The sequence below is a fragment of the Hemiscyllium ocellatum genome, chromosome 14, assembly GCF_020745735.1.
Source record: "Hemiscyllium ocellatum isolate sHemOce1 chromosome 14, sHemOce1.pat.X.cur, whole genome shotgun sequence".
In the NCBI taxonomy this organism is placed as follows: Eukaryota; Metazoa; Chordata; class Chondrichthyes; order Orectolobiformes; family Hemiscylliidae; genus Hemiscyllium; species Hemiscyllium ocellatum.
The window spans coordinates 47,974,862-48,002,453 of record NC_083414.1 but is presented as its reverse complement, the minus strand read 5'-3'; the positions used below and the strand labels follow the sequence as shown (position 1 = coordinate 48,002,453).

The 27,592-nt window shown below is 39.2% G+C and overlaps 1 long non-coding RNA gene across 1 annotated transcript in view; it reads left to right on the top strand.

The window, feature by feature from the left end:
- Nucleotides 1–6,167: 6,167 nt before the first annotated feature.
- Nucleotides 6,168–27,592, top strand: part of LOC132822143 (uncharacterized) — a 128,543-nt gene continuing 107,118 nt past the window's right edge. Inside the window, exons 1-2 of the long non-coding RNA XR_009645404.1 lie at nucleotides 6,168–6,235; nucleotides 6,705–6,772. This is a non-coding gene — a long non-coding RNA (uncharacterized LOC132822143). The remainder of the gene's footprint in view (nucleotides 6,236–6,704; nucleotides 6,773–27,592) is intronic.

Genomic DNA, 27,592 nt, shown 5'->3' with positions numbered 1-27,592 from the left:
AAGTGTAGTCTTTGTTTCTCCGCATTCATCTTTGTAGGGCATCCAGTCCTTGACATGAAGTGGGAACCTGAGAGTTCTCAAGAGTGTAGGTGTCATGGCAGCTTGCCAGGTACATGGTGCAGACCTCTAAGATACACTACCGATGATCACCAATGCAATCCTTTTCTATTGATGAAGATTCCTACATTATTATATGGCACTCTCTACACAGAGTGCATACAGTCTATAACATCCTGTGTCTGAGGAATGCCAGCTACATTGGCAAAGCCTATTGCCCAGACTGAGCTCATCATGAGGAAACAAGATGTAAAGGTGTGATCTATCATGAATTTCATTGGCAACAGCTTTAGTGTATTTGTGGTTTGCAAGTTGTGAGATCCCGCACAGGTCCCAGTGGAATCTTGGAAGCAGTCAATAGGATAAACATTTAGTGCAACTAACACCTTGATGGCCACTAGGATAGGATGACCCTGTCCCCAACCCTCCCACCCCCACCCCAACCCCAACCCCTTCAGGTTGCAAGTCCTGCTCCTGCAGATGGCATAGTTCTATTATTACATCCAAAGGACATTGCTAGTTGTGATGGCAATGTGCTTCACTGATCTAGAGGAAATGGCATTGAGAACAATGGGCTCTGTTCCTCCTGTACTTCCTCTTTATCCTGATCAGACCCTTTACTGCAACTTCTTCATGTGGAAGCTGTTCAACAGCAGCTGGAGGTTGCTGTTTGTCCTGGGCTCACTGAAGCATTCCTTCCTACTCAATTTTTTTGTGGCTTCATTATAGCACTAGTCACAGTGACACCAACCTGTGCCATGGCTAGATCCATTGAACACAATTCCAATGTGCCTATTTGGAAGGATCAGAAACCAAACAGATCCTCAGGCAGCATTTGTATCATGCAATAATGACAGTTTAACATAATCCTCATTACAGTGAGACATAGGGGGATCCCGATAAGGAGAATCATAGAGTACTTATACACAGACCTCTAACATAACAGACCTTTCATCAATGCATGTAGCACAAGCCTGTTGTAGGACTAGGCGATTAAAGATGCAGGAGAGCTACTGAAGTATGATCCGAGCTTCATCCCCCCACACACTCATATGATCTATTGAAAACAGTTTTACATATGAGAACATATTGGAAAATACAGCTCAAGGTGAAAGGAAATCAGCTCTTTGCCCTTGACGAGACGATGATGGTTTACTACAGAAATTGGATCTCTTGTTAAGCGGAAGGAGGAAATTATGTGACAATGAGACGAGATGGCGCAGATGAGGCGATGGACAGTTACAGATTAGCTAGGGAGGATTTAAAGAGAGAATTAAGAAGAGCAAAGAGAGGACATGAGCAGTCTTTAGCTGGTAGAATAAAGGAGAACCCTAAAGCTTTGTGTAGGTATGTGAGGAATAAAAGGATGAGTAGGATAGGAATAGGGCCAGTCAAAGACAAAAGTAGGAAGTTGTGTGTGGACTCTGTAGAGATCGGAGAGGTGCTGAGTATTTTTCATCGGTTTTCACTCAGGAAAAGGAGAATATTATAGAGGAGAAGACTGAGATATGAGATATTAGACTAGAAAGGATGGAGTTTAGTAAGGAAGAGGTGTTATCAATTCTAGAAGGAGTGAAAGTAGACAAGTCCCTTGGGCCAGATGGGATTTATGTAAGGATTCTCTGGGAATCTAGGGAGGAGATGGCGGAGCCTTTGGCTTTGATTTTTGTGTCATCATTGTCTACAGGATTAGTACCAGAGGACTGTTCAAGAAGGACAGTAGAGATGACCCAAGTAATTATAGACCAGTGAGCCTTATGTCTGTTATAGGAAAAGTTTTGGAAAGGATTATAAGAGATAGGATTTATAATTATCTAGCAAGCAACAATTTGATTTCAGATAGTCAACATGGTTTTGTCAAGGGCAGGTCATGTCTCACAAACCTCATTGAGTTTTTTGAGAAGGTGACCAAGCATGGAGATGAGGGTAGGGCAGTTGACGTGGTGTACATGGACTTCAGTAAAGCCTTTGATAAGATTCCACATGGTAGGCTGCTGGAGAAAATGCAGAGGCATGGATTGAGGGTGATTTACCAGCTTGGATAGAAACTAGCTTTCTGTAAGAAGACAGTGATTGGTGGTTGATGAAAAATATTCAGCCTTGAGTCCAAATACTAGTGGTGTGCGGTCAAGGCTATTACAAATGCAAATTATGCCAGATCACACCAGTCCATCTAGTTTCCCCATGAGGAGATTAGTGCCGTACCCTGCGCTTTGTTGACATTGCTGGTTTCCATCCCAAGTACAGAGGAATGTCACACATTGTGTGATTCGCCGTATCACAACATAGGTTAATTGCATTCATAGGGAAGAATTTCTTTCAGTTCATGTTCAAGTCTTTTGTGATCATTGCCAGCACATCCAGGGAGTCTGTGCCAGGTACCCGGGAGTTGCGTTGACACCTACTTCCTTCATAACTCAAAAGCTAGATATTTTACAAAAGTAGCTGTTGAAAGATGGGGGCCATCTTTTCCAATTAGTGCTGAAAAATCCATCACGCAACCCTGACTGAGGATGAGTGCAGATACAATTCAGCTCTCTCCTCAACCAGGACCACCATTGGTAGAAGCTCAGTTCACTGAAGATGAGTTTCCGATACTTGGATTGGTCAGGGCAGGCCTTGACTCATACTGTGGATAGAGTGTGCCATATAATCCTTACATGCCTTGCTCTACACAACTGCAGAGGTAAAAGTGGAGATTTAATGAATTCTGTCGAGGAAGGAGAGTGGCAGCAATCTTCTGAGGAGGAAGGTGAGGACATTGAACAGGAGGAACATTGCCTCACCATGTTAGAGCACTGCAGCACCGGGCATAACAAGCTGAACATGAAATAAGTAACACTCAATCAATATGAATTACATGAAGAATCACTCATTAACTGTAAATTTATTACTGCTCCAAAGGCAAACTGCCTGAAAGGAGGTGTAACATTTTGTTTCTTTCTTTGCTTTTCCTGTTGTTCAATAAATGTTAGCAGCAACAACTGTTTGAACATTTCACAACATCTGATGCTCCTCTCTTCAAGAATGACAATATGTCGTGTTACGTCGGGTGCTAGGAGAAGGGGAGCACACGTTTAAGTTTGAACATCATATGGTGCTAAGGAAGAATAGTTTCTGCCATTTGTTTCATGTTTGAACAGTTAAAATGACATTCATTCAGACAGGCCATGATTTAAATGTAAAAATATCGCTGTAAAGTGATATTCTCTTTACAATGAATTGTCACCCCTGCTACCTTTGTGGTCTCAGTCTGTTTTCATCTTTGTTTTTCTCCCATTACATCTAGACACATTCCTGAGGACAACAGTTGGGATGGAGGAGGCCCGCCCTATAGTGGAGCCTGGTAACCTTGAACATTCGTGCGGATGTCCTCAGAGTATTTGTGACTTGAAAACCCATGATTCCACTGCCCAGCTGCAGGCTTATCCAAGTTTCTTCAACATGCACATGGTTGGGGTTCACAGGCAGTGTGGAACTGGCTGAGCATCTCTGGAGTTCCCTGAGAGGAGATTTTGGAGGGATGTTTATGAGGTTCTTCCTCTATCTGTGTGCCTACTAGAACCATCTTGTCTCCTTAAGAGGAAGGACTGTGAAGCAAGGTATTGAACATACTATTTATGTTCCACTTCGGATTTTTCAACTTGTGACAGATAGATTCTGATCCATCTGAACGAAAGAGTTTAATGATTAATTTGTCAGGATTTCTGGAGCCTTTTTTTTCAATCATTATGAGAGAGATAGATCCTAGAGAGCTCATGGGAATTTATTTGGATGAGAATAGTTTTACGAGTGGACAAAATAAATATTGAGAAGCATTAGCTTAAAGGATCAGTTTTTTTTTTGTTTGGGGAAAAGAACCATACCTTGGAAAGTTTTTGGTGTAGTTCACAGCTGTGCTGGTTGAAGTTTGATGTTAGTGCACAATTTTCCCAGAGCAAGGATATCATTCAGATAATTTAGAAATTATTTACTCCAGTGTAAAGGTTCTAGTTTGAACGTTCCAGTTCAGGAGTATTTGGTTAGTGCTCTGAAGGCGTTTTTTGAAGCTGAGCAAATCTAATCTCTGTATGTAAATACTGAAGGAAGAGACTACTGAACTTTCAACTGCAGGAATTGGAAGAACAGTTAAGTTAAACCTATAGAGATGATAGTGATTTGAATTATTTATGGTGATTGTGCCCTGTAAAAGTTTGCTGTTATAATAAAGAAACTATGAGATATTAGATAGACAGACTGCACCGTGTTCCAAAATTGTTCAAATTATGTTATATCTAAATAGTTTATTCTATTTTATTATATTTTTGTTTGAATAATAAATATCTATATTCTTGTTCAAGCTAAATCTGCGGTATTACATGCTTATCTTTAAATGAGAGACAATGTTGTTAATAAAAAGGAAGTAATGATCCATCAGGTTTGTAGCTGATTTGGTCAATATGCTAGAATCATAAAAGTTACTTGTGGAGTGACATTAAGCTTCCTCCCAAACCCACCTTTGCCCAAAAGTTGATGTTGAGCAACAATGACTAAAGTGATGGAAGGTAGCTCTATGTGCATTTCCAGCAGCCACTGCATACTCAGCCTGTCCTGGCTTTATGTGGCTGCTACCAACCTGTTCACAGAGACAGCCAGATGCTTATGTCCCAGACCCAGCATGTGTCCCAGACTCCAAACTCCTCAAGGTCCTGGCACCACCAAGCATTCCTGTTTCTGCTGACTGTACACTTTGTGGAGGTCAGATGTATAATTAGCAGCGAAGAATTGTGAAAAAAATGCTGCCAGACCTCATGAAGGGAAATCCTTTCATGAAACTCTACGAAAATGACACTTCATCAAAACATGGGAAAATTTAGCACATTAACTCTGCTTGTCTCTTCCCAGATTCTGCCTGACCTGTTGAGCATTTCCATCATATTTTGCTTTATTTGCAGTAAAAGAGTGGTCATACTATTCTCAGATATTTCTTCTCAGCTGTAGTGATTATGAGTTAACAGAGGGAAGGGAAATTCTTATTGTCTGATTTTGTTGAAAGTGTTGGTCAGAGCTGGCTTTATCTCTGACATTGTTAGCTTACAGGATGACCTAGATGCTTCTCCCTATTGTACAATAGTGCCACTGATATCATTTTCTAAAGAAAAATTATAGTCCATCATGTGTCTTACTACACTGCTCAGTAGCAGCAACTAAGCAAAGTGCTGACTGCGATGTGTGAAAGTTCACTGAGCGAATATTGTTATATGCTTCCCTATGTAGCAATGAGTCAAAAATTGTGGAATTAGCCAGTAACAGATCGTATATTAGTAAAGCCACTTATGTTGACCAAGGCAAAAACAATGCACCCATAATATCCTTTAGCTAAAAGAAAAGTGCCAGTTTGAGCAATCAGGCTTGCCTGTCATCAAGCTCAATGAAAGTCATGATGAGCAATCTATTTTTCTAAAATTTTAAATAGAGCATTTTCATTAACTATTCCATTCTAAATGAACAAATTCCTGGTCTAATTCTATGAGCCATTTTGCAGCAGTCTTACACAGTGACTGTTAAGAACTGAATAGCTCCCTGTACAGAAGCAACTTGCATTTTGTTATACTCCAAATGTAGTTCATATTATCAGATGAAAATTTAAATTGATTTTGCACATCACAGGGTTTAGAATATCAAATCTATCCATATACAAGCCACTCCACTTGTAAAATTACACCTATAGCATCTTTGCTGATAACTGATTGTGTGTAACATTTTACATTAAAATGCAACATAGTAATATGGAGACAAACTTCAAAGGCATACAATGTTTCATGAAGATTACATGAAAAAAGTGTAGCTAAGAAAACTGCTGAAAAACAGAGTTAAAATACAAATCTAAATCCAATTGGATACGTGAATGTAGTCATTCAGGGGAAAAAAAAAACTCATTTTTACTTATTCATGCCACAGCTGTGAGGTTAGAAAGTCACATCCTAACCCATTATTGTTTTGCTAAGAAATATCTGTCAGTGAAATTAGACAATGTTTTGGCAATATTCCGTGTCCTTACTATGAAGAATATAAGTAATTGGGGAAGATTTTATGCTTGGATGAATATTATGCATCAGTTATGCCTGGATCAAGAATAGCACATAATAGGAATGAAAAGGAAATCATTTGGTCTAATGGAATTCTATGCTTGGATCAGGTACGCATTTGTCTGAAGTCAATAGAAATTTGTTTTATATTAAGAGATGTTTAGATTCAGCTGTTTTAAAATTATGGTGGAAATTTTATTTTAACTGCCTGTAAAATCAATTTAAGATGCAGAAAGTAAAGGAAAATCCATAGCTGCTATTACTTTCAGGGTAATCGTGGCAAAATAGAAACATGGAATGGACACAAACTAAGGATTAGTATGGATATCATTGGATTGATATTAGTATTTGTTGAATTTTCCCAAACTACTGTAAATTGAATAGATAATTTCTGATTTCCAAATGTAAAATGTATTAATTTTGTTTTCCTGAATACAATATGTAAATCTAAGCATTCTGCTCAGCTAGATTTTTCTAATTCTATTTCATTGTATTTTAAATCAGCAGTTAATCATCATGAAATACAATAGATATTAGTATTAATTTGTTGTTAATAATCCTTCTCATCTCCAATCACAGCAAATGTGTGAAGATCCTATGGCACAAGAACAGGAAACTTTAAGAGAATGCACTTCCAAATTTTAAGGGTAGGTCAATGTTGCGTTGAAACAAATCCCAGCCATTAAACAGTTCTTACCAATAATGAAACTTGGAAAGTTAGCCCTGCTGGAATTTAATTTGGCATCAGAATTTATAGAATTAAATTTTAAAACAACTGCAAAGGAAGAAGGATAAAAAGCAATCAACGTAATTAGAAAATTAAATCACAGCATCTGTGCCAGTTTCATGAATTGAAAACAATTAGCTTCCTACACAAAGAGCTAGAGTTTAAAAAAGTTATTGGTATCTATATTACAGCTTTGTTTATATGGTTAAAGTGTGGTAACAATAACTTCCAGATGTTATGCTGTTGAACCACGCCTAATTACAGCCCACTGGGGTCCTGTTTCCTGAAACCCTGTGCAACTGCATACATAGTTTGACAATTAAGACATGATGTCATTATGTTGTTGAATGGAACTACATGGTACTAAGAATGATTTGTTTTCAATCAGTCAAAGATCTGTCTTACTAACTCTCAGATACAAAGCATGCATGTTCATTTTATAGTTGGAAAGTACACATTTCACTAAAAACACAGAGCAACATATTTCTTTACCAATTTTAACAGCCATTTATAAATATTTTAACATTATTTATTGGAAATAAAGATAAAATCACTGCAATTTGACTACTTTGCATTTCAATGATTTCATCTCAGCTCCCACCCTTTGAAAGTTCTGCATGTATTAATGGTTTCATTTACTAACAGATATCTCTGAATTCAGTTCAACTGCACAGAAAATCAGATCTACATAAATTGTTAGCTTCTGGGACGCTAACCTAAAATTGGCAAACAGCTCATTGTAACATGTTCGTTGTGCGGTTGAAAATTGCAAATTTCATCCAAATCTTAAAATAGCAAATAAAATGCACCACTTAAAAATATTTTTCCAAGCAGTTCCTTTTATTTGATTTTCTCCTGATGCTTTTAATTGGTTTGTGAAGCTGAATGTAAAAGGGAGATAACATAAATTAAGACTAAATGAACAGTTTATTTCCTGACCCTATAAATGGTGCATGAATTTTAAAGTTGTGGTAAAAATGGAAGCTGATCACTTAAACAGAATTGGATTTAGAATAGCAAAGCCACCCAATTAGCCAAATTAAACTCATAATAGATTATGGGCAAAACATTATATGATAAAATTGGAAGCAAAAATTGACAATATGTTAATTTCAAAGACTTTAATTTCTCAGGTTCAACTGTTTTTAAGATGGAAAGGTGTGGCTTTAAAATATCATTTGCAATTAATGAGTGCAATAATGTGTAAGGCACTGGGTTCCTATGTCCCTCACAAGAAGGAGGGGGTGTGGGCAGTGAGAAAATATATTTATTGAAGGGGATGGATTTTAGATTTGTCCCAATTAACCTTGTAACGAGATGTATTGGAGCACTATTTAATGACAGTAATGAGATGCAGAAGAGAGGCAGATAGATTGACAATGTATAAAAACATCATTGGCATATAAATTAAATTTATGTGCAGTGGATGAAAAGCAGATACCTTGAATAATGGGACAGAGATGGCTAAGGGTTGCAAGAGCTTAATAGCAAGGACAAATAAAGGGAGGAAAATAGGGCATTCCTGTATTGTACTTCCAGTGTTAAAAGTGCCAATCAATCATACCACTTCTGACCAGTGACATGTTCAGAGGATTCTTAGACATAGCACATTTTCAAATATTCACAGTTGACTGTCAGTTTAAAAGATAAAGACTAGAAATTAAAATGTGAAAAAATTACTCCTTTCGAAAGGCTCTTCTACATAAATTGGATAATGTTATGTTCATTGAAATTTACTGCAGAAAAATAAGCATATCAGGTATATCAAAGGGTCAACTAAAGCACAAGGTAATGTTACTAGCAGATTGGGACCATATGCTTTATTGAAGCCTAGTAAAAAACTTGCCAGTTTTGCAAGATAATTCTCACATTCAGCAGGGCAACTTGGGAAGCATCGCTTTCTCCAATCTGTTATTGCTATCTATACATCCAATAACCCTGCAGAGACAGCCATTCATCAAGCTTTTCTTAATGTTTTATTTTTAGAATGCTAACACTTTAGCGAGGAATTAGTTTTCTAAATGGAATCCAATTGCTGTGGCCCAGGTCCCTACGGCAGACTTGGAAGTTGGGGGCACTTCCATTCTTCAAGAGTGGAATGACGGCCGACTGTAATTCATTTGCACTTGGCTAATAAATGTGGTGAAGCTGGGGGGCCTGCCAATTATATAATGGGGTTGTGAAGGAAGTCGCCTAAACTCACCATCAGCTGATGCGGTCAGAGTTCCCAGTGTGATTTTTAAGTGACCCTCAACACACTGCCAATGCATCCAAACCATCAATCGTGGTGTGTCAGAATCTGACATAGAATGCCAGGTTCATCATTTCATCATCTTGACCTCCAGACTCAGGTGGCATGCGGCTCAGAGCTAAAAATGCAAGGCCCCATTGCCTCTCTGCATGTTCTCCTCCAGAGTGCTTTGACTGGAATTGTCTGGGAGGAAGTCTTTCTTATTAACAGCCTCAGGAGAAGTGCCCTTCTGACTAAGGATGTATGGAGGGAGATTGGAGTGAAGGTGTTCCAAAGTCCAATGCAGGATGAAGGAAAATGACCTCCTACAGTGATGAGAACAGTGGCTTCATTGCGAGCTGGTCTCAGCAGTAGTGCTACGAAACTTCTATTGATTGTTGTTAAAATCACATCTGGTTCACTTTAGGGAAGGAAACCTGAACATGATCTGGACTACATGTAATTCCAAACTGATACCAATGTGGTTGCTCTTAACTACTCTCTGAATTGATCTAGCAAATGACTCAATTCAAGGTGGTTAGGGATAGGTTGCAACTGCTGGCCTTGTCAGTGGAGTGGCACGGTGGTTCAGTGGTTAGCATTGCTGCCTAATAGTGCCAGGGACCCAACCTCAGGTGACTATCTGTGTGGAGTTTGCAAATTCTCCCCGTGTCTGTGTAGGTTTCCTCCAGGTGCTCCAGTTTCCCCCCAAATCCAAACATGTGCAGGTCAGGTGAATTGGCAATGCTAAATTGCGCGTAGTGTTATGGGGTAAATATAGGGTAAGGAAATGGGTCTGGGTAGGTTACTCTTTAGCAGGTCGGTGTGGGCCAAATGGCCTGTTTCCATAATGTAGGGAATTTAATCTAATGCTTACTGTGCAACTAGAATAAAAAGTGTTAGATTAAAATAGTTCTCATGAAGACTGCATTCTACAGGGAGGCCTGCTCCATCTTCTGTGATGCTGCAGTCAACCTGAAGTAGGGCATTGCAGTTTTAGGGGTGGACCATTACACCTTTTCCCTACAGCCTCCACCAATGCAGAAACAGCCACCTTGCTGGTTGCACATCGCAGTTAGAATTGAAGTTCAGCCTTAGGGAACATGTCATAGTCACACCAAAGCAGCTGATGGAACCTGTGATGGTCGAAGGGCTGTTGGAGGACATACCCAGGCTGAGGCACTTATGATGGGGCCTTTTCTTAATGGTTGTAAAAAGCCTGCAGGAGTGGCAGTGACTGACTGGGGCATACCAGGCAGAGTTGCCACAACTTGTGCGGACACATGCGCACAAAGGAGGACCACATCCTGAACAGTTCACAGCAGGGCTTTCTCCAGGCACAGCACAGCAATGGTGAGCCAGATTCAGGTGACAAGTCAGTGGCTTCAGGGATATGCACTCAGAGCTGTGTTTCTTTGTTCTAGCTATTGATCCTATACAGGGGTACCTGGCGAAAGAGGTAAGGGGCACTTGACTTTCCAGGAATCCTGCCTCCTCACATAGTCAGGGAGGTGTCATTGCACAGGAATAAGGAGGAGGAACTTAATAGTTGCCTATTCTGGGAGCTCCTCTCTGAGCACGATCTCCTTGACCAGTAACAACAGTGTTTACACCAAAGTTAAAAGTTACACAACACCAAGTACAAGCTTTCAGAGTGCTCTTGACAAAGGAGCAGTGCTCTGATAGCTTGTGATTTGAAATAAACTGGTTGGACTAAAACCTGGTGCGACTGAATGTAGCACCCATCAGCTGGAGATCAAGGGTTTCCATCCAGTGGCATCGGTCAGATCTTGAGGAGATCACATGTTGTAATGGTCAGCCAATTGTTGGAGATTTCAAGTTTTCTCTTCCTACTGCTTATCCTTTATCTTTAAATTTGTCACCAGCCTTCAGATACTGAAATGCTGCCTTTTTGGTTTGTTCTCCCAGGCAATTATGGCTGGTTAACCCAATAGAACTTTTCCACTGGCTATCTGCATCTGTCCTGAACTTCATAAGCTCTCTAGCCCCTTTAAGTTGTGCATTCATCCCTCCTTTGGTGCAGTGATGTGGGACTGCTTGTGAAATATCAACCCCTCGGTACCCCCGAAATGCTGGAAGGAGCTGCTGTTGCAGAAGTTCAATGTCACTGTGACTTTTAAAGTCACTGCCGTTGGATTCCTCCCAGTTCAATGGCCCACAGGCCATGTTGAAGGAAAGCACATAGGTCAGTGACTATCTCCCTAGAAATATTCAGCCATTGTCAGAGCTGCCTCTCCAATATTCACACATATTTGAGGCAGAAGTGTGGTAAAATCTGGGACAGAGCAGTATTGGACTGATCCTGGTTGCTTTCCTCTTGATCCTCTCAATGTCTGGTCCTACCAGAGACTTGATCGAGGTATACAAGATAATAAGTGGAATAGATAGAGTCAATAGCCAGAGACTTTTCCCCATGGCAGGATTGACTGGTACGAGGACTCATAGTTTGAAGATATTTGGAGGAAGGTATAAAGGAGTCGTCAGAGGTAGGTTCTTTACGCAGAGAGTTGTGAATGCATGGAATGCGTTGCCAACTGTGGTGGCGGAAGCAGAGTCAGTAGGGATATTTAAGCAACTGCTAGACATGCACATGGATTGCAGTGAGTTGAGGGGTGTGTAGGTTAAGTTGTTATATTTTCCATTAGGATTAAACCTCGGCACAACATTATGGGTCAAAGGGCCTGTTCTGTGCTGTACTTTTCTATGTTCCATGTTCGATGTTCTATTATACCGTGTGGGCCTTTTAGCCTTTCTTCTGATACATATAGTTCCATCTTTCCTCTGCATTGTTACTCCTCTACTGATCCTCTGCGATCACTGGTATACAAGATCAATTTTACTCGCATGAGTTCAACAGAGGACAGAACTTTTGTCAGGCTGTATTTGTCAATGGTATCGTGAACTTTTAAACATCTTGTGCCTGTGGCAGAATTGTGTTCACTCTGGCTTCAGCATGGTCTTGCTTTCAGACAATCTGGAACTCCCTTCAGTGACCTGTGACTTCCCTTCAGTCATGTTCAACCTTCCCTCCAAACTTCCTCTGGTGATTTTTGACCTTGATGCTTCACACCTTCTTTTCCTCGCTTCAAAAAAAATCTCTGGGAGATGGCCATGAGCACCAATTGGCTCAGACTCCACCTCAAGAATTGGCTCACCCTTATCATCACCTTTAGCCAATTGTGAAAGGACCATTATTCCTGTACACTACCAGCTTATTTGCTCATGGAACTTAAATGCAAAAATTTGCGGTTTTATATGCATGCATTGCATGCAAAATCATAAAAGTGATCTTTTAGCTGCATGCAGTCAGCATTGCTGTTGCCACTGGGATAATTCAATGTTTCCATCCCAACCTCAAGAACCTGACACCCTTTCTTCTTGCACTATTTAGTGCTCCATTCCTCATGCATCCAATTCTTCCCAATGTATCTAGAAGTTTATAGGATTAATCCTTTTCTTTTCATTTTACAAGCCAGGATTGTTTGATTTGTACAGAAACATTGTTAAGAATGTTGAGATTCTAACATAGATTATTTTTATAAATACAATAAGTTACCAGTATGTCTTCCTTGCCATAAGTGAATTTTCTTTGTTGTATCTAAGACATTGGATTGTATTTGACTGTTTTTCTTTCCTCGTCTCTCATATCAAACACATTTCCTAGCAAAACAATGGGCTCAGCATAGCATTTTACCATCTTATTAGACAAATGAAGGCAGTTAGAGGAGGCTAGAGGGCGAGAGCATTCAGATATATCCTCGTTAAAGGAAAATGTATGGTTTCTGAATCTACTTTTAAAAGATAAGTGGTTAGGCCAAGGGTCAAATCAGTTCAGTGTGTAAAATAACCCTGTTTTTCATGCATACATGAAGAAAAGAGAACAACTTAAGTCCCTTATGCAAGAAGATCACGAGCTATGGGAGTCTATTTTAAAATTAAAGCAAAGTAATGATTGCAAATTAAGTCTAATTTGGATAATTTAGATACTGGAAACACCACAATATTGAAGAATATCAGAGTTGTAGAGAAGTTTGAGAAATGATTTACTAAGATGTTATTAAAAATGTGAAGAAACAACCATCAAACAAGTTTGAGAAGTCGGGTCTTTATTTCTTTGGTGACACAGAAAATCAAGAGGAAACCCAATAAAGGGCTTTGAAATTACAAATAAGTTTAGCAGGATGGATAATGAGAAACCTTTTCCACTTCTGGTTCACAGTATATGTTGTGATCATGTCAATTTGTAAAGTCTGAGGTGCTTTGTGTGGATTGACTGCCACCAATTCATCTTGTTGGTATTAGTCTAAGTTGCTCATATCAAGTGGGAAGGGATGCGCATTCTTTCTGGCAAAAGTGACAATTGGTCTTGTTGAACAAAGCAGATTTATTTCATCGTACTTAATAGCTAATTACATCTTAGCTACACAACATTCTTTTGTGAGATCTTGCAAAAATGGCCTTTTTATTTTAAACAGTGCTTGAGACCTGGGTTCGATTCCACCCTCAGGTGACTGTCTGTGTGGAGTTGCATTTCTCCCCATGTCTGTGTCAATCTCCTGTCGGTGCTCTGGTTTCCTTCCACAGTCCAAAGATGTGCAGGTTAGGTGGATTAGCCATGGGAAATGCAGGGTCCGAGGGATAGGGATAAGGGGATGGGTCTAGGTGGGCTGCTCTTTGGAGGTTCGATGTGGACTCAATGTGCCGAATGGCCTGTTTGCGCATTGTAGAGATTCTGTGATTCTAGATTAGTCAGCAGAGGTTCAGGATAAACCCCCAGGTTTAAAACAACCTTTAAAACAAGACAGTGAAAAACTAGGGCTGCAAAGCACTTTAATCTTTCCACTGATGTTCAAAACCCGTTTGCTGCTATATTCAGGCAGCCCCACTAAGAGAGCAATAAGACAGACTACTTCATATCCCGTGTCAGCATGAAAGTCAGGGTCTTCTGTTTCACTTGCTCAGGGGAAATGATTGTCACTGGCTGGGTCAGCAATAATTGCCCATCCCTGGTTGGCCTTAAAAAGGTGCTTGTGATTTACTTTCTTGAACCATCGCAGTCTATTTGGTGAAGGTATTTTCACAATGCTGTCAGGAAGATAGCTCCATGATTTTGGTCCAGTGACACTGAAAGAATGGGGATGTATTTCCAAGTCAGGATGGTCAATACTTTGCAGAGGAACTTCCTAGTTACGGTGTTCCCACCTATCTTTTGCCTTTACCTTTCTAGATGGTGGTAGTCATGGTTTTGTCCTGCTGTTTGTACACAGATTATTATTGGGCAAGCTTTCTTATTGGGAGAAAGTGAGGACAGCAGATGCTGGAGATCAGAGCTGAAAAATGTGTTGCTAGAAAAGCGCAGCAGGTCAGCTTTCTTATTGCTGAGTAGATCCTAGTGTTTTGCAATACTGGAACAACCTGGCTAGCAATGTGGCTAGTTCTAGTGCCTTTATTACTATGACCAGAATGTAGTCATGCCTATAACCTTTGCTGTTTTCAGTGGCTTCAGGCATTTTTGATATCACATGAAGTGACTCAAATTGGCTGAAGACTGGAATCTATAATACTGGGGGCCTCTGGAGGACACCAAGGTGAAACATGCATTTGAGAACCTACTACTGGAAGAAAATTGACGCAAATGATTCAACCTTATCTTTTCCACTGATTAATTGCCTAACAACATTCCTGACTGAATGTAGCAGGACTGCAGAGTGCATCTGATTCACAGGCCGTGGAAAAATTTAGCCCTGTCTGTTACTTGCTGCTATGCTGTTTGATTCATTAGTAGTCAAGCATCATATCTTCACCAGGTTGGCCCTTCATTTTTAGGTATACCTGGTGCTACTCCTGGATTGCCTTACTACACTGTCCATTGAACCATCCCATAGCTTGATAGCAATTGTAGAATGAAGGTATATGTCAGGTTGCAAATTGTGTTCGTGTACAATTACTCTGCTGTTAACCCATAGTGCTTCATGGATGCCAAGTTTTGAGTTGCTAGGTCTATTTGAATTTATCTCATTTAGCATAATGGTGGTGGTGAACAATTTACTGAATGTACCCTCAATGTGAAGATGGAGCTTCATCTCTACAAAGGTAGTTCTTTGTCTCTCCTACCAATACTGTCATGAGTGGATATCTCTGTGGTGGCCAACTGATGAGGATTAGATCAAATATAAAAACAAAAATTGCTGGAGAAACTCAGCATCTCTGGAGAGAAAAACAGACCCTTTGCTCTAACAAAAATCTCTTGACTCAAAACATTTATTCAATTTTTAAGAACATAAGAAATAGGGGCATGAGTAAGCTGCCCCACTACTCAATAAGATCATAGCTGATCTTTCTGGGGACTCAGCTCCACTTTTTCTCTTCACAGATGCTGCCAGACATATTGAGGTTCTCCAATAGTTGCTGTTTTTGTTTTGGATCTCCAGCAACTGCAGTTCTTTGTTTTATATTATTATTATGACCTCAAATGTACTTTTCCATTTTGTAGATTCCTTCAGCATCTGCTACAGACTCAATCAGGCAGCTGTGTCCTTCAGGACTCAACCAGCTTGGTCAGGAGTGCCACTATGCCATAGTTGGTGATGAACTTTGATATTTCTGACATCATAACTGATGGCAGATGGTTTGTTCAGTTTCATTCCTTTTCATTCCTGACTTCAAAGCAGTTCAATACCAGCACAGTAGCTTACTAGGCCATTTCAGAAGCCAGTTATAAGTCAACTGGGTTGCTGTAGATATGGAGTTGCATGTAGGTCAGACCAGGTAAGGACGGCAATTTTCCTTCTCTAAAGGTGTGGGTGAATGAGGTGTGTTTGTACGATAATCTACAATGGTTCCATGGCAATCACTAGACTTTTCACTTCAAAAATTCTTAACAATAAAATTCAAACCCAGGTCCCAGAGTCCTAAGTCTCTGGATTACCAATCGAATGATGATAACACTACACCATCACCTCCTGCACTTGTTGTAGATTCCTGGTTATAAAACTTTTCGGTGAATGGACAAAGTGTGTGCTATGAATACTCCATCTGGTTCTATCAGCTTGTGATGAGGAGAAGGCCTTAAAAGATTAAATGAGAAAGTAATTTTTTTACAATCAAGAATGGCAGAGGTGTTCTCCACAAGCAGGTCTGAAGCACTTCCACCTTAAGATTCACTCTATACAATTTGCTGTGCTGGTCTGGACAGCCATCCCATAGTGTTCTATCCAAATGTGGTTAATGGAGTGAAGCTGTCATTAGCCAGTTGTAGTTTACTTTTGGATTAATAATCAGACCGATCCTGCATTTGGATGAGGGCTGCAACTAGCATGAACAGGCAAGAGGAACAATCAACCATTGCACAGCTACTTTTGTGTTTCTTTCTGAACAATCTAACTCATTTATGCCCCTTTCTATCAGGATCATTATCATTAAAGTCTAGAAGTGATCCGAAATGCTTGTCATCAATTGGCTCAGCAACACAAGTAAATAAATCTTTGATTCAGAAACTGGGCAAAACATTTTTATGGTGTAACCTTTCTGATATTTCACTCCATGAATTCTTCATCCCCCAAGGACATTTGGAGTAATTGAGTTTCACAAGTGGACCATTCAAATTATACCGACTTATTAATGTCGAACTCAGGAGTGGGTTCTTCATTACAGAACATAGCCCCGATTGGATAGAGTCATGCTGTGCTCCCAATTGTGTGCTAAGAGCAGTTGAATCAGATGGAGGTAATTGATGTGAAGGAAATGCTAGATTATGTTTCTGACTCGGTTGTTTGTCTGGATGTGTTTACAGGTAAAGAGATAATATTCAGAAGTTGAATTCTTGCAGTGTTAGAATAAAACCAGAGGATTGAATATGCTCATACAAAAATATCTCTTGGCATTTTTGTGCTTTATTTACCTGCATTGAACAATTACCTTTAAGATCCAAGATTGAAATAAATTGAAGCTACTGCAAAATTGCAGGGCTGAGCTAATACTATTCATGCAAAAATAAAGAACAGAATACATATCTGGTCCCCAAACTTTACATGTTGAACAGTGTAAATAACAAGTTGAGCCAGGATAATGGGAATGTCCAACAGGGAAATCAATATTATTTGTGCGGTACTGAAGAACTATTTGTTAATTATACAGTCAAGGCTTTCAGTTTGTTTGAGGAGTGGTAAAACTATTGTGATAGAACATCAACACTTTGTATCATGGTATAGTAGGAAAAGGATCAAGACAATGTGGAGGTCACTTGGAAATCATTCTGTATAATATGGGATTAAACTGGACACCTCGGGGTTAAGAAATGACACAATAAATAAATTGGAAGCAGAAACAACAGCATGATAAAGATCTGATTCAGTTTTCTGCAGCATGCAGTGGAAAATAGTTTGAACAATTAGATTAGAATAATACAGACGGTTATATTATACATGCCTGCCTAGCAAGCGATCAATGTTATTTAACTTAATAGTAACTTAATCCTTACCTCTTTTTAGGTAAGTGATTCCATCTGGGTGTGATTTAGCACCTGGACATGAGGAGTCAAAGTTAAATTGGTGGAGATGGAAGGTGCAACGTGAGGTGGGGCTTAGTCAGTCTTCAGATCAATAAAGTGCTCGCTAAAATCTGCCAAACCAAGTTCAACTCTGCAGATGATTTTGACAATATTGATTATACATTTTAATTCTGAGTCAATCACGATGTTTGGCTAGACTGGCACATGTAACAGCTATCCTGTGGATTCTGTCAAAGCATCCTCTGTGGAATGGCAAGAACTACAGAATAAAAGCATATGTCTTACACAACAGAGATGAAATCCCACTTGACATTCTTTAAGGCTTACCCTTATGGTGTTTTCTTTTTGGAAAGACTGTTGGGCATATTGGAATCTTTAACTGTCATTTCACCAGGTAGTATCCTTCATACAGTGTAAGGTCTGCTCAGGGAATGAAAGTAGGATTTAAAAATTACAAACATAAGACAGAACAACATGCTTTGGAAAAAGTTTAGTGTCTGAAATTAATAAAAAAAGCATAATTTGATAATCAAATCTGGCTGACACTTACATGCATGTCCAGAGAAAAGAAAGGTTTAAAGTTTGATTGAAGATTTGCAGCTCGGGTATCCATTGTTGTGAGCTTCACACGAGGCTCCAACAGCACTGATGATGTTCCCTAGCCAGGGAACGAAACGTTTGCAGCAAAAACTTCCAGCTCGGCGAACACAACCACAACAAAAGAAAGGTTGACAGATCATTTGAAATGATGTTTAGCAATTAGTTTATATGGATAAATTTGCCCTTCTTTCAGCATGGCACATATTGTAATCATGCTTACCGGTAGATATACTGCCAGCAATTCTTATTAATGTTAATCTAACTTACTGATGCCAAGAGGGGAAGGATGCCCACATAAAGTCTTTGGCATAAGCTAGTCTAAATCTTGATTAACAGTAGAATTATTGCAGAACACTTAATATCTGGTTCCATGATAATTTCTTGTGAGAAGTCAGGCACAAGTTATGAATAACTATACATCACTGTTAGCTCCATGGACTCAGGACTACAAAAACAACTAAGAGCAAATGCAAAGTGCCAGTTAAATCCTCCCAGGACTGAACCCCTACAGATGTTTCCTAACCAACCTGTTCAGAGATTGTACATTTCTGAAACAGCCTCCTGACCCAGAAATAGGGACACTTATCATAGCACCAGATTAGCCCTCAGAGTTAGGTTCTCTCAGAATTACACCAGTCTTATTCAGTGCGGTATATGTTGAGAGGGTTTGCTCTGGTTTCCTTCCACAGTCCAAAGATGTGCTGGTTAGGTGAATTGGCCATGTTAAATTGTCCATAGTGTTAGGTGCATTAGTCAGAGGGAAAGGGTCTGGGTGGGTTATTCTTCGGATGGTCGGTGTGTACGTGTTGGGCCAAAGGGCCTGTTTCCACACTGTAGGGAATCTAAAAAAAAAGTATTCAATGGTGGCAGCTCATTTACTTAGATATTTCACTCAACCTGTTCTGATCTGTTATCACACACTTCTGAAGCAGGTGGAACTTGAATCCAGGCCTCCTGTCACAGAGGTAGGGACACTATCACTGGAGCACAGCAATCCCATCAGATCTTTATATCTCAATGGTTGGAGCTCATCTCATGTCAGTTAATGATTTCAGGTACAAGCTGCCTTCTATATTATCTCCTTCAAGATTAATTCTGGTTATTAAATTCTTTTTACAATTGTATCAAATAAATAAAGTAGGTTTACCGTAATCCCATTACTGTCCACCATCCAACCCTGTGACTTGATACATGATTGATGATTGTGATTAGAGTAAAACTCTGCTGTGGAAGATGAACATTCAAATATATTTCATTAATATATTGGCTCCTTGAACGAGCTTTAATTTCTCAAAAGTCCTCTGCAGAGGGGTTTCCCAGACATTGACATCACTGTTGTGAAGATTCTTGATCTATTGTTACTTGGAATGTTGAATTCTATAGTAGACACAACTGTACATATCTTAAAGTTTGATTTGTATTTCCATATTGGCTGGATTTTTTGATAGCCAGATAATCATTTCTGAAGTGTAGATGGGAATAGTATGTGGGGATCCTTCTGAAATTCCTATTAAAGTAAGCTCCAAATGAATTTCCTGGGAAACTGAAGATTCCACTGTGCAATTCCCCTACTCCTGGAATAGCCCAAATGTATCCAATTAAATTGGACAATTCTGAGGGTTTAGGCTAAGTAAACAATTACTCAGGAAAATTAGATTATAATTTGCATAGTCTTAACTCCAGAATAACTATTCAATTGACCACCTACCTTTGCAATCATTAAAAACACAGAAATAGAGGACACACACCAGATCATCAACGCCACACTCACAGGAATTCGATTCACGAGAGAGAAAGAAAAAGACAACCAACTCCCATTCCTAGAGGTGATGGTACAGAGAACACCGAATGGAGAATTCACCACAAAAGTATAAAGGAAAGCCACACACACAGACCAAGTCCTGAACTACGAAAGCAACCACCCCAACACACACAAAAGAAGTCGCATCAAAACCCTATTCAAAACGGCCACAACACACTGCAGTATACTACAACTGCAAAAAGAGGAAGAAGAACACCTATACAATGTATTCGCCAAAAATGGGTACCCGCGCAATTTCATCAACAGATGCCTAAGGGAAAGACAACGGAACGAGGACATGCCGCAACCAAAGGACTAGCCAGACTACCATACATCAAGAGCATTTCCGAACTGACAGCCAGACTACTGCGACCACTACGACTCATAACAGCACACAAATCAACAGCCACTCTCAGACAACAACTCACCAGAACGAAGGACCCGATACCCAGCATGAACAAAACCAATGTAGTGTACAAAATCCCATGCAAGGACTGCACAAAACACTACGTAAGACAAACAGGAAGATAGCTAACGATCTGCATCCACGAACACCAATTAGCAACTAAATGACATGACCAGATATCCTTAGTAGCCACACATGCTGATGACAAGCAACATGAATTCGACTGGGACAACACTACTATTATAGGACAAGCCAAACAGAGAACAGCCAGGGAATTCCTAGAGACATGGCACTCATCCACAGATTTAATCAATAAGCACATCGACCTGGACCCAATATACTGACCACTGCAGCAGACAGCTGGAACTGACAACCAGAAGCAACAGATTCAAACCACTACAAATGCCAGAGGAAAGATCACAGAAGCGCTTCGCAGGAGGCTCCCAACACTGAGGATGTCATCTAGACAGGGGACAAAACGTCTGCAACACAAATTTCCAGCTCGGCGAACAGAACCACAACAACTCCCCCAGATCCCCACACCCTGACCTAACATCCACTACCATCCATGGAAGCACCACTGAACCCACCACATCTGCTCTATGATTGGGAGGTAACACCCCTGCCTCTGGACTGACACCCATGCCCTGTGGCCAGACCTGATCACTTTCTCCCACTGCCAGACCCAAACCCCACTGCCCTAGTGCTGAGTCAGTTCCCCTTTCATCATCACCAGATCCCACCTCATTTCAATTGACACTGAATCTGACCCTTACCGACCCCATGTTCTGGATCTAACATTCGTCTTTGGATCCAAGCTGTCCTTGGAAGTTCCATGTAGTTTTGGTATTTTAAGAATTACTTAGCAATACTTGAGTTTGAGAGTGTTCTGCCTACATCATGCAATTCTTTTTCAGAAGGTTGCTGTTTCATTCTCTTTACACATGTTTTGTTCTTGGCTAATATAGTAACACTTGCTCAAGTTCCAAGTTTGAAATTATTTTGATGACCATTAACATGTATGATTTCTGTCATATCTAGTTCAGATGCATCACTTACGGCACTAAGAATAGTTGATTCACATTTTCTTATAAAGGTGGCAGATCATCAAATAGTGATCAAATGAATGAATGACTTGATGTTCTGAGTTTTCTTCCAAAGCTGATTTTTGTAAGATGTTATACTTCATGTGCAAGCAAATATTTTTAATTCTGTTGCTCAAAGGTTTTGATTTCTATATTTTCTGAAAAAGTCTTGTTTTCTTATAAAAGTTGGAATGGTGTTATAAAGCTGGATATTATTTCTGTTTGCGTTTTTTTTCCACATCCAGTGCATTAACATACAGTATCAAAGGCTGTCAAGGTATTTTCTGTTACTCTATCATGAAGTACTTTACTGTTTTTGTACCTTGGAAAGTTAATGTTTGTCTTGAGCCAGACTGGCTTTGTGTTTTCATAATTCTCTTGTGCTTTTTTCTTCAGTTTGTAACTTCTATCACTATTTGACATTCATTTCAACGAGAGATCTGTTTTGATTGTAACACATCTGAAAGAGATATATCAGAAGTTCCAATGACATTTCTTCCTCAAATTAGCTCTTGTTGTAAATCACCATATTACAAAATTCTGACAATGTATAAAGTTTATTCGCAAAATTGTCAACAGGTGTTCTCCTAGAAGCTATATTCCTCTACTAAATCTTGATCTCCCTATTGTACAACTAGTACCTGTTGTAAATTTATCAATTTCTGTTTTTACATTCTGTCATTTTAAAACATTCTCTTCTTCCAGACCTGCAGAATAATGAAATATGTTCATTTGTATTTCTTTCTGCTTGTTCTGTGATCCAGAAGCAATTCTTTATCACATAAATTCTCTTCCTTCAAATCACTGAGTGAAGTATTTGTTATTTTAAATCCACTTACAGGTGTAATATCTTTCTCTATTTTCATTGTATTTAGCTGTTCTCTTTTTAAGTTGACAGCTGTAACAAGAATTTTTAAATTGTTCATACATCTAGCAGGTTTTATTGTTCAGTGTTTAAGTTCCTGGACAAGCTTTTTAAATTTTAAAACTCTTTTCTTTAATTATTGGATAACAAAGAGTAATTGCTAAAAACAAACCCTCTCCAAAACCTTCTATCTAGATTGTACCAGTACAAAGTTCAAGGTGTACAGTGAGCAGCTCCAGCATCATGTACAACCTATGAGATCTTGGAAGGTGATTGCTAATTTGACAATCATGGTGATGATTTCCATCCCAGTAGACATTGCTTTGATCGGTGTATGTTTAGGAGAAAGTGAGGACTGCAGATGCTGGGGATCAGAGCTGAAAATGTGTTGCTGGAAAAGCGCAGCAGGTCAGGCAGCATCCAAGGAGCAGGAGAGTCGACGTTTCGGGCATGAGCCGGGATTCCTGAAGAAGGGCTCATGCCCAAAACTGCGACACTCCTGCTTCTTGGATGCTGGCTGACCTGCTGCGCTTTTCCAGCAACACATTTTCAGCTCGGTGTATGTTTAGCATGGCTAAGCTGCAGGCCTGGAGCTCGGAGGTAGGTTAGAGAGACAGGTATTTAAATAAATGGTTTGGGTGAAAATATGGGGAAAATGAAAGCCATTGGGATTGACGGGGTCAGCAAGGAAGAAAGGAATCTAAAGATTTGGGAGTGGTCAGAGACGCCGAGCCTGGGATTCATTCCAAGAAGTGTGACCTGTGTTGCCTTCCATCCTCATCCAGATGTGCAATGGAAATGAAAATGGCTGTCACCACATCCAGAGTGGGCAGAGTAATAGTTTTTTTTTCTCTGGTGGAGAGTTGTCCACGTTTGTACCACATGAGGTCCTTCAAAGAGCAATATCATTAAACAGACACCCACAGAGTAAAGGTGAAGACATGTAATACCACATTAAAAATCACACAACACCAGGTTATAGTCCAACAGGTTTATTTGGAAGCACTAGCTTTCGGAGCGCTGTTCCTTCATCAGGTGGTTGTAGAGTACAAGATCATAAGACACAGAATTTATAGCAAATGTTTATAATGTGGTACAACTGAAATTATATATTGAAAAAGACCTGAATTGTTTGTTAAATTTCTCAAGTTTTAGAATGACCATGTTGGTTTCAGTTCTTTCATATGTAAATACCAGGACTTTTTTTAAAGTTACATTCTCAAGTGAAGTTTAACAATAGGTGCCATGTCATCTCAGGTAATGCATTGAAAGTGTGAGGTGCCCTGTGTGAAGCTGTCTGTGCCCCAATGTTTAGACTGATCTTATTTCTAAAAAAGGGATTTACAGAATCTTACATGGATTCATGCAGTTTTTGAGCAAAATGAACTATAACTCTGCAAATACGAACTCACCCCACAAATCTATATGTGTGTGCGTGTATCTGTGTGTGTGTGTGTGTGTGAGAGAGAGAGAGAGAGAGAGAGAGAGTGTGTAGTGCAGTGAGGTCACCTGTATTACCACATAATGCAGCGTGTGGGCAAACTGTGTTGACTAAATATCCTGGTTGCAAGCACTCTTGACCCCATCAATCAACATTGCAACTGAACTCAAATAACAGGGCCAACTGATCGCAGCAAATGTAATACTTAAGCTCCTGTTGCATGGTATCTGTGTAATACTGATGTCGCACATTCTTATAGCAATACACACATGCCTTGACTGATCATTGTTGACAATTAGGACAAGCTGTTTGACTTTGTGTCTGCATTAAAAGGCAAGACATGACAGAAGAACTATGAATGTAAGTTCTAAATGAAGCAACAAAGTGCAAAAAGCAAGTCGAAGTGCAAAGTGAATGAGCACTTAGAAAGCACCCTGTTCAAATCCAGAAGTTGTCCTAGCAGCAGCATGACATTGAAATGGTGAGCTAAAAGTGCAGGATTGAAAAGCAAAACTGTATTCTAAATGAGTCAGAGACATGCTATGATGATGTGATCAGGTTGGTGCATGTGTGATGCCAACTTTTGCCAATGAGCGTGGTCCAGGCTGTTGCTTTCCATGGAGTGGGACATGAGGTGTTGAGGATTGCTGTCCACAATGAAAGCTCAGTGGAGTGTTGAGCCAGAGCTGCTCGGTACTCATTCTGACTTTAATGTTAGAAATTGTGACTGTCTAGTATATGGGGGTATAGGAACCTGCATGTCAATCACGTAAGATCCAGTAATAAAAGTTTATACATGAATGCAAATAGGCCTCTTATTGCTCACTGGTGAGATTCTCGTATCACTATTCAAAACGTGCTTGGCAAAATCAATTGGATTTATTTTTCACAATGTCAAGGATTTCATTCTTCTAAACGTGTCACTTTCCAAACTGACTCATCATTGCCCATATCATCAAGAACTTGGAAAATTATGCCTTTTGTGTTCTTTTTTAGGCATAACGGGTGTAAATATACTACTCACCCTCTAAAATCAGCAAATCAGAATTACTTCTCTAATCTACACTTGAGTGAAGGAGGTATTAACTCAGGAGCTGACAAAATTCTCTTTCCAGCTCTGTTAGTAGCTTATAAGCAGAGCCTAGAGACCTCTTTAACATGGTGTTGGCTTTTAATTCCATGCATTGGTTGTCCAATGTCAGAAGTGAGATATAAATGTTGGAACATGAGTAGGTCATTTGACACCTTGATCTATATCATAACATAATGGACAATTTGTGCCTTAACTCCATTTACCATATCCAGTGGTACTCTTATCTCACAAGAATCCATCAAACTTTGCCTTATCACAGTCCTGCATTCACAATCTTTTGGGGAGTGAATTCTAGATTTGTACTATATGTTATGTGAAAAATTGCCTTGTGTTTCTCAACTAAATAGCTTAGCTATAAATTTAAAACTATATCCCGTCATTCCTGATGTCCCAGGCAGAGGAAACTTTTCCTCAATATTTATTGTATAAAATGCTTTGAATGTTATTTTGATCTGATTATCCTTAATTTTCTGTATGTAGTGGAATTTCAGCCATATGTATGCAATCTGTCCTCACTATTTAACTCCATAAACCTTATATATTTGTAATTAATCTGTGCTGCATCTCCTCCAAGGGCAGTATATCCTTTCTTGAAATGCGAACTAATGCTTGTCATAATTTATTTAGTTGTGTGTGACCTGTTCATTTGAACTGTGTCCAGCAATAGAGTTAAATATATTTTGGTGTGGCACCTTATTCAGGTCATAGAAAAAGTTTTCCAGCCATTATCTGACCAAGATTCTATAAAATGAGCACCTTTGAATTACGAGCATCGCCTAATTTTTGTTGCAAAAGAATTTTGCACATGAAGGAGATGACATAGAGAAGATCAGCACTTTGATCTTCAGATGGAAATGGGCATGGGACAATTTTCCAAATGAAAATCAGGCTGCACATTGAAAATCAAAAATTATTTCTGCACCACAGAAGCACCAAAAGTGCTGAGCAGCTTCAAGGCCAGGGTGGTTTATAATTGAATGCCTTTATTAAATGTATTTAAGCAGCAAGAAGCCTGAACTAAAATAGAAAAAAAACATTAATAAGTTAGATTTATGGAATCTTAATGGGACCTGAAATTCAGCTGAGCGTAATGCAGCTAGAAGTTAAAAACACAGAAATAGGAGACTGATTTAGGCTTTTATCTATTCAAACTCAATATGGTTCATTTTATTTTTATATTTCTTATCTTTAATTACAAGAGAACAAATAAAACTGTGGCATATAATAAATCACAGAGCACGAAAGAGATTATACTATAAAGGCATTGCTGTTTTGCTAACTCAGTGACATCCTCATAAACAAAGCACTAATGCATTTTGGTGCAATCTCCTCTCTGCTCTATAACATTAACTATGTGTGGAGTTGAGAGCAGTAAATATATAATTGAGGCCAGCTAAATTGATTAATAACTGAGCTGCTCTAGATCCACCTCTGTGCATGTAATTTACTTGAACTTTAATTAAGAAATCAGAATTGAAAATTAGTTGTTGATTCATTACTGGCTGTAATGAGTAAAATAGAAAAAAATATCTGCTCGTGTACAGAAAGTCAAGGTGAAACGACAATATGGATCCCTTGACATATATAGCAGTGAAGAGGAATGATCTTGGATAGCAGGCTCTGACTCTAGCTTGATGACTCAACAATGAATGCCTTACACATTAATGATAGCTAATATTTTAAAATATAACAGCTACAGGTTAATGTTGGAAACACAAATTATGGCAATGGTGAGGAACAAGGTTATTATATAAAATGCTTTAATGCAATATTACACACAATTTGTACTTACTATAAATGACCACTTGTCTAACTATTCCTATTTAGACTATTACTTGAATATGTACTGTCTTTATTCACACTAGTATTTAACAATACTAAATTACATGGAAGAAGTGAAATTTTGTACATATTTACATTATCGTTGTTTTCAAATTTTTAGTAGTTATTTTATTTACATCATGTTCATAACATGATAAGATTGTGAAACATAGTGCTTTTAATATTGAAAGATAACCCAATTTATTTGAAAGTAACACGATGAGACACAAATAAAGGTAGATTTTATGGAGTACTTTTAAGCAAGCTAGAGACAAAGGCAGAGGAAAAGTTTAGGGAGGAAATTACAGAGTTTAGGATTTAGGTGACTTAAGACATAAACGTCAATGAGGAGGCAAAAAATTGAGAATACGAAAGTGGCCTGAATTCTCAGAAGGGTGCTAGTGTGGAAATGCTATAAAGGTAGTGTAAAGACTGCGGGCTCAATCTTATGTATTTTGGGCGAGGATCATGTTGTGCTGGGCTTTTTTGGAGGCTTTTATTGCCATGAGGCACATTTCTCATCTTACCAAACGTGCTGCATTAATTTCTTACACCCTACCTATAATATCTTTCATGTCTTATTTCTACACCACCTTACCCAAGATCCTTCACACAGCCATTCACCATTCAGCAGATATCTGTAAAAGACTGGCATCTCTTGCACCGAGGCATCTTTGAGAGACCAGTGTGCGCCTGAACAAGTATTGGCAATAGGTGTTGCTCTTCACCAGTGTTTATTCCAACTTTATCTAATCTGTTGGCTTTATGCTAGGATATCAATAACTCAAATGTTCTCTATGAAAGCAAAGTACATGACAAAGTGTACTGCAAAAATCTTACTCATACAATGCTTACTATCACTGGTGAA